This window comes from Callithrix jacchus, chromosome X, assembly GCF_049354715.1.
Source record: "Callithrix jacchus isolate 240 chromosome X, calJac240_pri, whole genome shotgun sequence".
Lineage (NCBI taxonomy): Eukaryota > Metazoa > Chordata > Mammalia > Primates > Cebidae > Callithrix > Callithrix jacchus.
In genome coordinates, this window is record NC_133524.1 from 53,260,995 (window position 1) to 53,271,026 (window position 10,032).

Genomic DNA, 10,032 nt, shown 5'->3' on the forward strand with positions numbered 1-10,032 from the left:
CCAGGTCTCTACTCAGTCATCACCTCTCCAGGGATGCCTTCCCCGCACAGCATGAATAAAATAACATCCTGACCACTTACCCGTTTCCCTGACCCTGTCTTAACTTTTTTTTCTTTCTTTCTTTTCTTTTTTTTTTTTTTTTTTTTTTTTTTTTTTTTTTTTTGAGACAGAATCTCACTCTGTCACCCAGGCTGGAGTGCAATGGCGCAATCTTGGTTCATTGCAACCTCTGCCTCCCGGGTTCAAGCAATTCTCATGCCTTAGCCTCCCAATTCACCTACCAGGCACCTGCCACCACATCCAGCTAGCTTTTGTATTTTTAGTAGAGATGGGGTTTCACCATGTTGGCCGGTCTTGCACTCCTGACCTCAGGTGATCTGCCCACCTCAGCCTCCCAAAGTGCTGGGATTACAGGCGTGAGCCACCGCCCAGCCCCTGTCTTAATTTTCTCTGTAGCACTTACCACCCTGTGATGTGCTACATATTTACTGACGAATTCTGTGAAATCAGGGATGTTGTTATTTTTGGTCTCTGTTGTATCCATAGAATCTAGAACAGTGCTCTGATATACAACAGATGCTCAGAAAATTCTTGTTGAAGGACGGTTGTAGTGGCGCCCTTTATACACATTGCTAAGATGCACAGATGCCCTCCAAGATGGATATTGGCCCCATTGTATTGATTATGATACATACTTGGTTCAAGGAGACAAGTGACTTGCCCAATGTCACACAATCAGGACTTGGGGGCTCCAGCTTTGAAATCACATCTGCCAGCCTCCAAAACCCACAGTTCCTGGACAGAGCTCTCACAACCAAAAAAGTAAGAAATTTCACTCCTGAGACACAGAACCCCAAACAGCTCAGATACGCAAAGACACCAAAAACAGTTCGCTAATCTCACAACCTGAAACAGACTCCAAAATCCCTGCAGAGACCTCACAACTTGACACAGACCCCCAAACAGAACAGAGAGCACACATGCTGTGCCAAAACCCCCACCACAACAGACCAAAGTTCTCACTCCTGGAAAACAAATTAAAACTATTCAGATGTCTCACACCCTAGAGAGAGGCCCCTCAAACCATTCAGACACCTCCCAACCTAATACAAAACAGAAACAGAAGTTCAAATAACTCAGAAATATCACATCATCTTAAGATAAAGTCCCCAGACAAATCAGAGAACCTACATTCTGGGCAGAGACCCCTCTCCCCCAAACAGCTCAGATACTTTACACCTTAAGCAAAATTTTCCCCACCGACACCAGCTCAGAAACATCACAACTTGGGACCCAGAATTGCAAACAGCTCTGAGACTTCATTCACATCCTGGGGTGCAGAAACCTACATAGAGCTCTCACACCCAGGGACACAAATGCCTGAAAACTCAGAAGATGCACACCCAGGCCAGGCATGGTGGCTCATGTCTGTAATCCCAGCACTTTGGAAGACCGAGGTGGGAGGATCAGTTGAGGCCAGGAGTTCAAAACCAGCCTGATTAACATAGCAAGACCCCGTCTCTACAAAATAAAAAATAAAAAAACAGCCGGACATGGTGGTGCACACCTATAGTCCCAGCTACTCGGGAGGCTGAAGCAGGAGGATCGCTGGAGCCCAGGAGTATGAGGCTGCAGTGAGCCATGATCAGCCACTGCACTCCAGCCTGGGTGACAGAGTGAGACTCTACCTGGAATCAAACAAGAGAAAAGAAGAAAAGAAGGGACATCCAGGCATATAGGCACACAAAGCCTAAGAAACCTCATATGGTAGCACACAAAATCCACTCAGATAAAATATCCCACTCAGACACAATCTAGTCCCCAAACGGCCCAGAGTGATCAAATATACCCAAACTGCATCTGAGATGTCATACCTAAAGATACACATCCCCAAAAGTACCTTACCCGCTTTACTTCCCAGGCAAACACCAAACAAGCTCAGAGACCACTCCCTGGACATTGAGTGTAGCGGGAGGAATGATGGTGCGGTGCCAAAAGCACCAGACTAGGCTTCCGACGGAGTTAAGGGTAAACAAGACTGAAAGAGCTCAAGTGAAGCAAATGACTAGTGCAAACCTTGCTGGGGTGGCATCTCCAGCCCCTCTGGGACAGTCGATTGGTGAGCAGGCCAAAGAACTTTACTCTAAAAAGCCACACACCCTCCTCGCTCCAGCTGCCTGAACTCCAGCTCTGCAATCAACATGCCTGTCCCAAACTGAAGGCCAATGGGAACCAGGGACGCGACGAGGGAGGCAGGGCCTAGCCGGTCCATCCGGAGCCACTCCGCGCCCCGGAAAATGTTAGTCCGGCGCTCACGCAGTGACCAATCACCGCCCGGGACGGCCCTCGACCCCGCCCTTTACATCTCGAAGCCAATCGCTTGCCCCTTTGCGGTCCCCGGCGGGATTTGACTATGTGGAAACGAAGAGGTGGTGATGAAGTGAAAGTGATGGCTACACCAGGCTCGAACGGGCTGGGAGAACCGAGTGGTGAGAGTAAGGAAGGACCTAACGGGGCGGGAACTGTGGTGGATTCTCCACGTGGGTTTAAAGAGACCCTTAGTCCTGTCACACACAAGGAATTATTCCAAAATGGACAGGCGGAGTAGACTGTCCTTCCTCTGCGCTCCTCAGTGGTACGTCCCAGGATTGAACTGTTCCATCCCGCGCGCCCCTTGGTGGTGCAAACAAGGAACAGCTAGGCGATTCAGATGCCAATGGACCATTCTGGGCTGCCCCTTAAAGGGTGAGAGGGCATAGTCAGGACAAAAACTGACTGCATACCCACTGCAGTCTTGAACAAGAGAAAAGCGTTCCTAAGCAGCAGCCTTCCAGTACCTTCCTGCAGTGTCCACCATCAAACATTTACTGCGTGCTGGGCATTGTGCTCACTTGTGCCTCCCTGGGTAATGCAGAATAGGTCTAATGGGGGACCTGCTGGCCTGGGAACCCAGCCACAGTCCCCCGGGGCAGGAGGGATGGAACTTCTGACTGGGGTCAGAAGGCCTGATGCGGGCCAGGTGTCTAATTCTTGACTGTCAATAATGGGTGAGAGGGACAGCAGGATCTTCAAGCTCTGTTAGGGAAAGGGCCATTTCTCAGGGGCCCCCAAGGAGAATGAGTAGGTCAAATAAATCCTGTTACCCCTGAATATGTTCCCTAGCAGAATCCTCAACCTGTCTAGCTATGTCTCTCACCAGAACTTTGCATTTGTTTATTCATTTGCTAATTTATTCATTCTGTCCAAATTATGTGCTGGGCACTGTTATAGGTGTTAGGAATACAGCTGTGTGGAAAGAGACAAAAACTTGCCCTTATGGAGCTTACATTCTATTGGGATCATATGGCACAAAAACCTAAGCATGTAATTTGTCAGGTGGTGTTAATTGCTGTAATGAAAATTAAGTCAGGGTAGTGAAATAGAAGAGGGAGGATCCCATCTAGAAAGAGTAGCCTAGGAAGATCTTTCTGAGAATGTGAAATTCATATTTCAATAGGAGATGAATATCTGGAAGAAGCATTCTGGGCAGAGGTAAGAACCAGTGCAAAAGTACTGAGGTGGAACTCTGCCTAGTATGTGTGAGACACAGTGAGGAGCCCAGTGTTGCTGGGGAGGTGGGAGATGAGCTCAGAAAGGTAATGAGGACCAGATTATACAGGACCTTCTGGGCCATGGCAAGGACTTTGACTTACTCTGAGTGAGCCATGGGAAGGTTTTTAGCAGAGAAGCTCCTATGCTTCTTTCAAAGGTCAGAGGCCCAGGTCACTCAAAGTATAGGGAGGAGCTCCTGTTTTTTTCCCAGGAACTCCTTCCCCAGCCCCTCTGTAGGTGAATATGCCTTTCCTGGATAATCCCTTAGACTTGGAAGATATCTTCCCAACTGCTCCCCGAAAAAATCCATGTCAAAGGATGATATTAGAAGCTGATCAAGGGCCCTCAGAGCATGAGTGAGGTCACACCCAGCCTCATGTCTGAGAGAGAAACAAAGTAACAGACACAGAAAAGACAAGAGGGAAAGAAAGAATATTAGAGAGACAAGGACAGAGAGACTATTTCTGGCAGCTGGCTGTCCCTGCTGAATTAGACCCACAGCTCTGGACCCCTATGTATGCTACTAGGTGCTATGCCTGTTGCTACAGAGGAAAGGAAGCCTCTCCCCAGAAACATGACGAGGGATTGACTCAGCTGCCGTTGGCCTGGGCCTCAGTCATGAGGAAAGACCCACCCAACTTCCTTGACACACATTGGGACCTCTACTCATCAGGATAAGGACATGTTCCAATTATAGGGAGGCTCATGCTGTATACACAGTCCCCATACTCTCTCCAGCCCTTGACTGCCCTCCTGCTGACTCTCAGTGCTGGAAAAAAAAAAAAAACTTTTTTTTTTTTGAGACAGGGTCTCGCTCTCACCCAGGCTGCAGTGCAGTGGCACTATCACAGCTCACAGCAGCCTCAACCTCCTGGGCTCAAGCAATCCTCCTACCTCAGCCTCCCAAGTAGCTGGGACCATAGGTGCACACCACCATGCCCAACTGATTTTTTCGTTTTGGTTTTGGTTTTTTTGAGACAAAGTTTCCCTCTGTCACCCAGGCTGAAGTGCAGTGGTGTGATCTTGGCTCACTGCAAACTCCACCTCCTAGGCTCAAGCGATTCTCATGCCTTGGCCTCCCAAGTAGCTGGAATTACAGGTGTGTGCCCCCATGCCCAGCTAATTTTTTTATTTTTAGTAGAGACAGGGTTTCGCAATGTTGGCCAGGCTGGTCTCAAACTCCTGGCTTTAAGTGATCCGCTTGCCTTGGCCTCCCAAAGTGCTGGGATTGTAGGCATGATCCACTGCGCCTGGCCTGATTTTTTTTTGTATGTTTTGTAAAGACAGAGTTTTGCCATGTTGCCCAAGATGGTTTTGAACTCCTGGGCTCAAGCCATCTACCTGCCTTGGCCTCCCAAAAGTGCTGGGATTATTAGCGTGAGCCACTGTGCCTGGCCTGAAAAAAATTCTTTCAAGGGGGAAGGAGAGGCAGGAATCTCTACATTTGCTGTGGGTAAATGTGGAGATTCCTGCCTCTCCTTACCCCTTGAAATTTATCCATTGGCCTCATGCCAATGACCTAGCCGATGAATCTGTGATATTTCCCCACCTGTGTGGATACTCTATCTCACACCACCACTTCCACAGGTAATGTGAGGATTGCATTCTGGACATCCATTACCAAGCAGGGTGTACCACAGAGAGACAGAGAGGCAAACATCCTCCCAGTGAATCAGTGACAGGGCCCTTGAGGCCCTGGGCAAACCTCTCCCTTTACCCTTTCCTTGTCATCCCCCACTGACCCCAGCTGTGCCTAAGCCTTTCCCTGACTCCTCCAGTGAGTCCAAGTTTACAGCCAGTTCCTCCCTCCTCATGAGGACTGTGTGCACAGTCTCCACCCTCACTGGGCTTCAGCCTCCTCATCTGCAAATGGTGACCTCCTCACTGGCAATTTGGCAGATTGAGTTAACATGGGTTACATGGGTTTGTCGCAGGGGTCGGCCCCGAGCAAGGATGGAATTAATGTCTGCAGACATTGTGATTAGTATTTGTAGCATGGGCTCCTAAATGCTACACTGAGGACTTGCCCTCCCTGAGGATAAGGATCCTGTGTTTTCATCTCTGTGATACCAGGGCACCTGGTTCTATCCCTGTGAGAGAAAGGGCCATCCTGCCTTACTCAAAAAAATATCCTGATATATGAGCAGCTCGGAGACCTAACCTACTCTGGACAAAGACCTCCCACAAATATTCAAAGACCTCATGCCTTAGGACAGTGCCCACAAACAGTTCAGAGACCTCTCAACCTAGACACCAACCAACAAACAGCTCAAAGACACCACACCTTAGGACACAGACCCCCCAACCAGCTCAGAGAATTTCTACCTCGAGGTAACAGCTCCCAACAACTCAAGGACCTCACACACCAACCCACAAAGAGCTTACCGGCTGCATCCTGGGGCACGTACCCACAAAGAATCAGCTCAGGGTTGCTGTGTGATGCTGAGCCTCTGTACCATCCAACCCTGTTAGGAAGAGGCCTTGGGTCTTGTAGTTCCCCACAGTCTGCAGTCACCACCTTTTTGTCATGAGGAAGGCAGGTTCACACCAGGGATGGGGAGGACCCTCTGGGACTGAGGAGTTCAGAGAATGAGCTCTCATATCTGGGTCCCAGGAATAGCCATCGTCTGACCAACCCTGATCACCTTTGGTCCTGGTGACTTTTGTATCCTGCCGCATGGGGGCTTCAGGGTAAGTCCAAGAACACAGTAGGAGACCCCTGGACCCCGTCATCTTTGCCATCTCTCAGCACCTACTGTGGGGTACTGGAGCTTGAAGAGAGAGTAGAGGTCTTCCTTTCACACTGCCAACAGCAACCCCTATTATGGTCCTTCTGAACATCCTGGTCCTTTCCCAAAACCTCCTCTCCTATTGGCAGCTGCCACACCTCCTCTCTCTCCTCAGCTTCCCACTCTTGTGGGCCACCAGGGTGCCCCTTCTACCCCACAGACCTCTTTACCTCCCTACCCCAGCCCTAGTCACGGGGCCTCAGTTATACCCTCTCATGCCCACTTTGGTTCTCTCACCTGGCACGTAGGCCTACCTCAGAGGACCCCCTCAGGACCCTCCCTACTCCCTGAAAGTGCTCCTGCCCCCACACAGGGTTCTGTCACAACATCCCTGTTAGGGCAGAACTGGAAATCTCTCACAGATCCAGATAAAACTCCAGACCCAGACTGAGAGTCCAGGGCAATTCACCTAGGGCTGGAGGAGGCAGGATGGGATTCCTCAAGAAGGTGCTGGGGTGTCACCCCAGGAGATGGGAGGACATTACAGAGCTGAGTCTGTGAGGACAGAGAAGGGACCGTGAGAAGGACAAGGGCAGTGTTAGCACTGGGAGTGTGCCAACTGTGGTCCTCTAGGTGTTGGCATCTGGCCCCAGCTCTGCCCCACCCTGGCTGGAGGGCCCCAGCCAGGGATCTGCCTTCTTGGTGCTTCAGTGTCTTATCAGTGACAGAGGCAACAGGGCTTTCTTCCAAGGGTGCTAATGGGGATTAAATGAGATAGCACATAAGAAAGAAGTGCTTAGGACACTGCAAGTCAGATCTGTGATGACCTGAAACTTAGAGCCCCGTACACTGAGCACCAGATGACACCTTGCAAGTGGTCTCACTAAGCCCTGCCTGTTACTTGGGAAGATCTTGAAGACTGGATCCCACTTGTCATCCAGTCCTTAAAGCCCAGGCTCTGCTCTACAAACTCTGACCCATCAACCACTGTGCCTGACCATGCCCAAGCCCAGGAATCCAGGGACTGGGCTTTGCAAGTGCGTCCCACTGTACCCTGTAAGAGCCAGACCGGGCAGTCTCCAGGTGAACTTCTCTTGGAAACAGATGCTTGGTGCCATGAAGAAAAATCGGCACTGAGACAAAGGATCTCTCAGCAAAGCAATTTTTACTTCTTTACTTCCTACACTGCAGGAAGGGTGCCCTCGCTAGCCATCTTCCCACAAGAGTACAACAAACAAAGGAAAATCAGACATATTTATCCCTTATGCATTTGGGGTTGTCCTTACTGCTGTGTTTGATTTCCACTGGTTGGAGCCAGACCTCATAATCTAAATGAAAACCCGATTGGCTAACAACTTAAAACTTTTCTAAACAGGTAGGGGGCATAGGCTGCAAGCTGGGACATGCCTGTGAGCACCTCCAGCACAGATATCTTAGTTAAAGTGCAAGGACATAGAATATACTAAGGACCTATAAGCATAGCATGTCTAACAGCTACATAGGATAGGGCTTAACAGAATTATTAGCAAATCTATTCTTTAACAAGAAAGGAAACTTTTTTTTTTGAGACAGTCTCACTCTGTTGCCAGGTGCCAGGCTGGAGTGCAGTGGCACAATCTCGGTTCACTGCAACCTCCACCTCCTGGGTTCAAGCAATTCTCCTGCCTCAGCCTCCTGAGTAGCTGGGACTACAGGCGCACACCACCATGCCCAGCTAATTTTTGTATTTTTGGTAGAGACGGGGTTTCACCATGTTGGCCAGGATGGTCTCGATCTCTTGATCTCGTGACCCGCCCGCCTCGGCCTCCCAAAGTGCTGGGATTACAGGCTCGAGCCACCGCACCTGGCCCCAAGAAGGGAAACTTTAAAGAGGAGTTTTTTACTTCCCGGAGCTTCCCAGAGCAGTCCTTGATTCAACAACTTCCTTGTCCCACAACAGATTGACTGCTCCTTTGCAGGCTCTTGGTTTATTAAAATCTATAGAACAGAGATGGATGTGGCCGAAAATGGGACTAGAGGGATCTCCAAGAAGTTGGAGAATGGATGTCCTCTTGGGGCTGGGTGGAAACCAGGAGGACAGATTGCCACATGGGGTGCTGGCCATGACCCTCTCCCTACTGTCAAAAGGTGGGGCTGATCTCATTGGTGGGCGGGGGTGGGCTTTGTTGTTCCTCCACACACAGTATTTGTATTCTTATGAAATAGAACCTCGAACCTCCCTTCCTCTGTGGTATGTCGCATAATGGTGTGTTCATTTCCGACACCCACAATGGTGTGTTCTATCCTCCACACCTCATCTCCCCTCCTCCCCACCACCTGCACACTAACAGGAGGTGAGACCCAAGAGGGGCCAGCTATTTCATACTTAGGTCCTGTGAATTATTCTGATGGTCCCCAAACTTTAGTGTGCATCAAGAATCACTTAGAGAGATTGTTAAAACACAGATTGCTATGGGCCTCACCTTTCAGAGTTTCTGATTCAGTGGGTCTGAGGTGGAGCCCAAGACTTTTTTTTTTTCTTTTTCTTTCTTTTTGTTTTGTTTTTGAGACAGAGTCTCACTCTGTCACCCAAGGCTGTAGTGCAGTGGCCGAACTCGGCTCACTGCAACTTCTGCCTCCCAGGTTCAAGTGATTCTTGTGTCTCAGCCTCCCAAGTAGCTGGGACTACACGTGCATGCTACCACTCACGACTACTTTTTGTATTTTTAGTAAGGACAGGGTTACCATGTTGGCCAGTCTGGTCTCGAACTCCTGCCTCAGGTGATCTGTGCACCTCAGCCTCCCAAAGTGCTGAGATTACAGGCATGAACCACCACACTCAGCCAAGACTGCATTTCTAACTGTGCCCAACCACCCTTCTACACAACTAAATTGGCTTGTATTCCCATCTTCCTCCACTGTATTACTAGTAGACCAGCCTTTCCCCATCTTTTTCTCCCTTTCTCCCCAACAACACATTCAGATAAAGTCTTATCACTAGACCCTGAAGATCTTAAAGGGAGCAAAGGTCTAAGCATCCAGTCCACTGCCACAGAGCTCCTGCCCCATAGGTGGTGACTATGCCAGTCAACAAACTTTTCTTCTCCTGCACCACTGATGCATAGCATCATAGCAGCACCTATCAAAACGAAAAATCCTTAGATGTAAGCTCTTAGAATGTTACATCCATGGAGGCAGGGGCATTTTTCTGTCCAGCTTCCTCAGTCTCCCCAGTGTCTGCCACACAGCAGGAACTCACTGCATGATTGTTGAATGACTGAACTCTTTCTCCCAGCAATTCCACTTAAAAGAATGTAGAATGAAGAAACACACACATAGCACAGAGCTTAGTATACAAGGAAGATAGTGGCAAACAATCAGGGAAAACCTCTTCTAAATGTCCATCGATAGTCAATGATTATTGGATGGTAAATGAACAACGAGAGATTTGTGTTATATCAGGGAGCGTTCACTGGCCATGGAACAGAAAGAGGGGACCAGACTATACTGCTATACTGGTCAAAGGAATCTTCTTCAGGACATGTTCTTAATGGGGGAAGGGGGAAAGTTCATAGTGGGACCTGGGGTGTGTATGTGTATGTGTGTGTGTGTGTGTTTAAATACAGAGAAATGTATTTGAAGAAAACAAAGAAACACCCAGATCTCACCCCAGTGGTAAGCTGGGAAGGGAGAATGGCCTGTGTAGTCCGTGTACAGATGTACTAATGCAGTC

The 10,032-nt window shown here is 49.1% G+C and overlaps 1 protein-coding gene across 39 annotated transcripts in view; it reads right to left on the reverse strand.

The window, feature by feature from the left end:
• Nucleotides 1–2,217, reverse strand: part of FAM156A (family with sequence similarity 156 member A) — a 52,476-nt gene extending 50,259 nt beyond the window's left edge. For all 39 annotated transcript variants that reach the window (XM_035289585.3, XM_035289581.3, XM_017968505.4 and 36 more), the window contains exon 1: nt 2,077–2,217. The gene's annotated coding sequence lies outside the window, so the exon portion shown is untranslated. The remainder of the gene's footprint in view (nt 1–2,076) is intronic.
• Nucleotides 2,218–10,032: the final 7,815 nt, after the last annotated feature.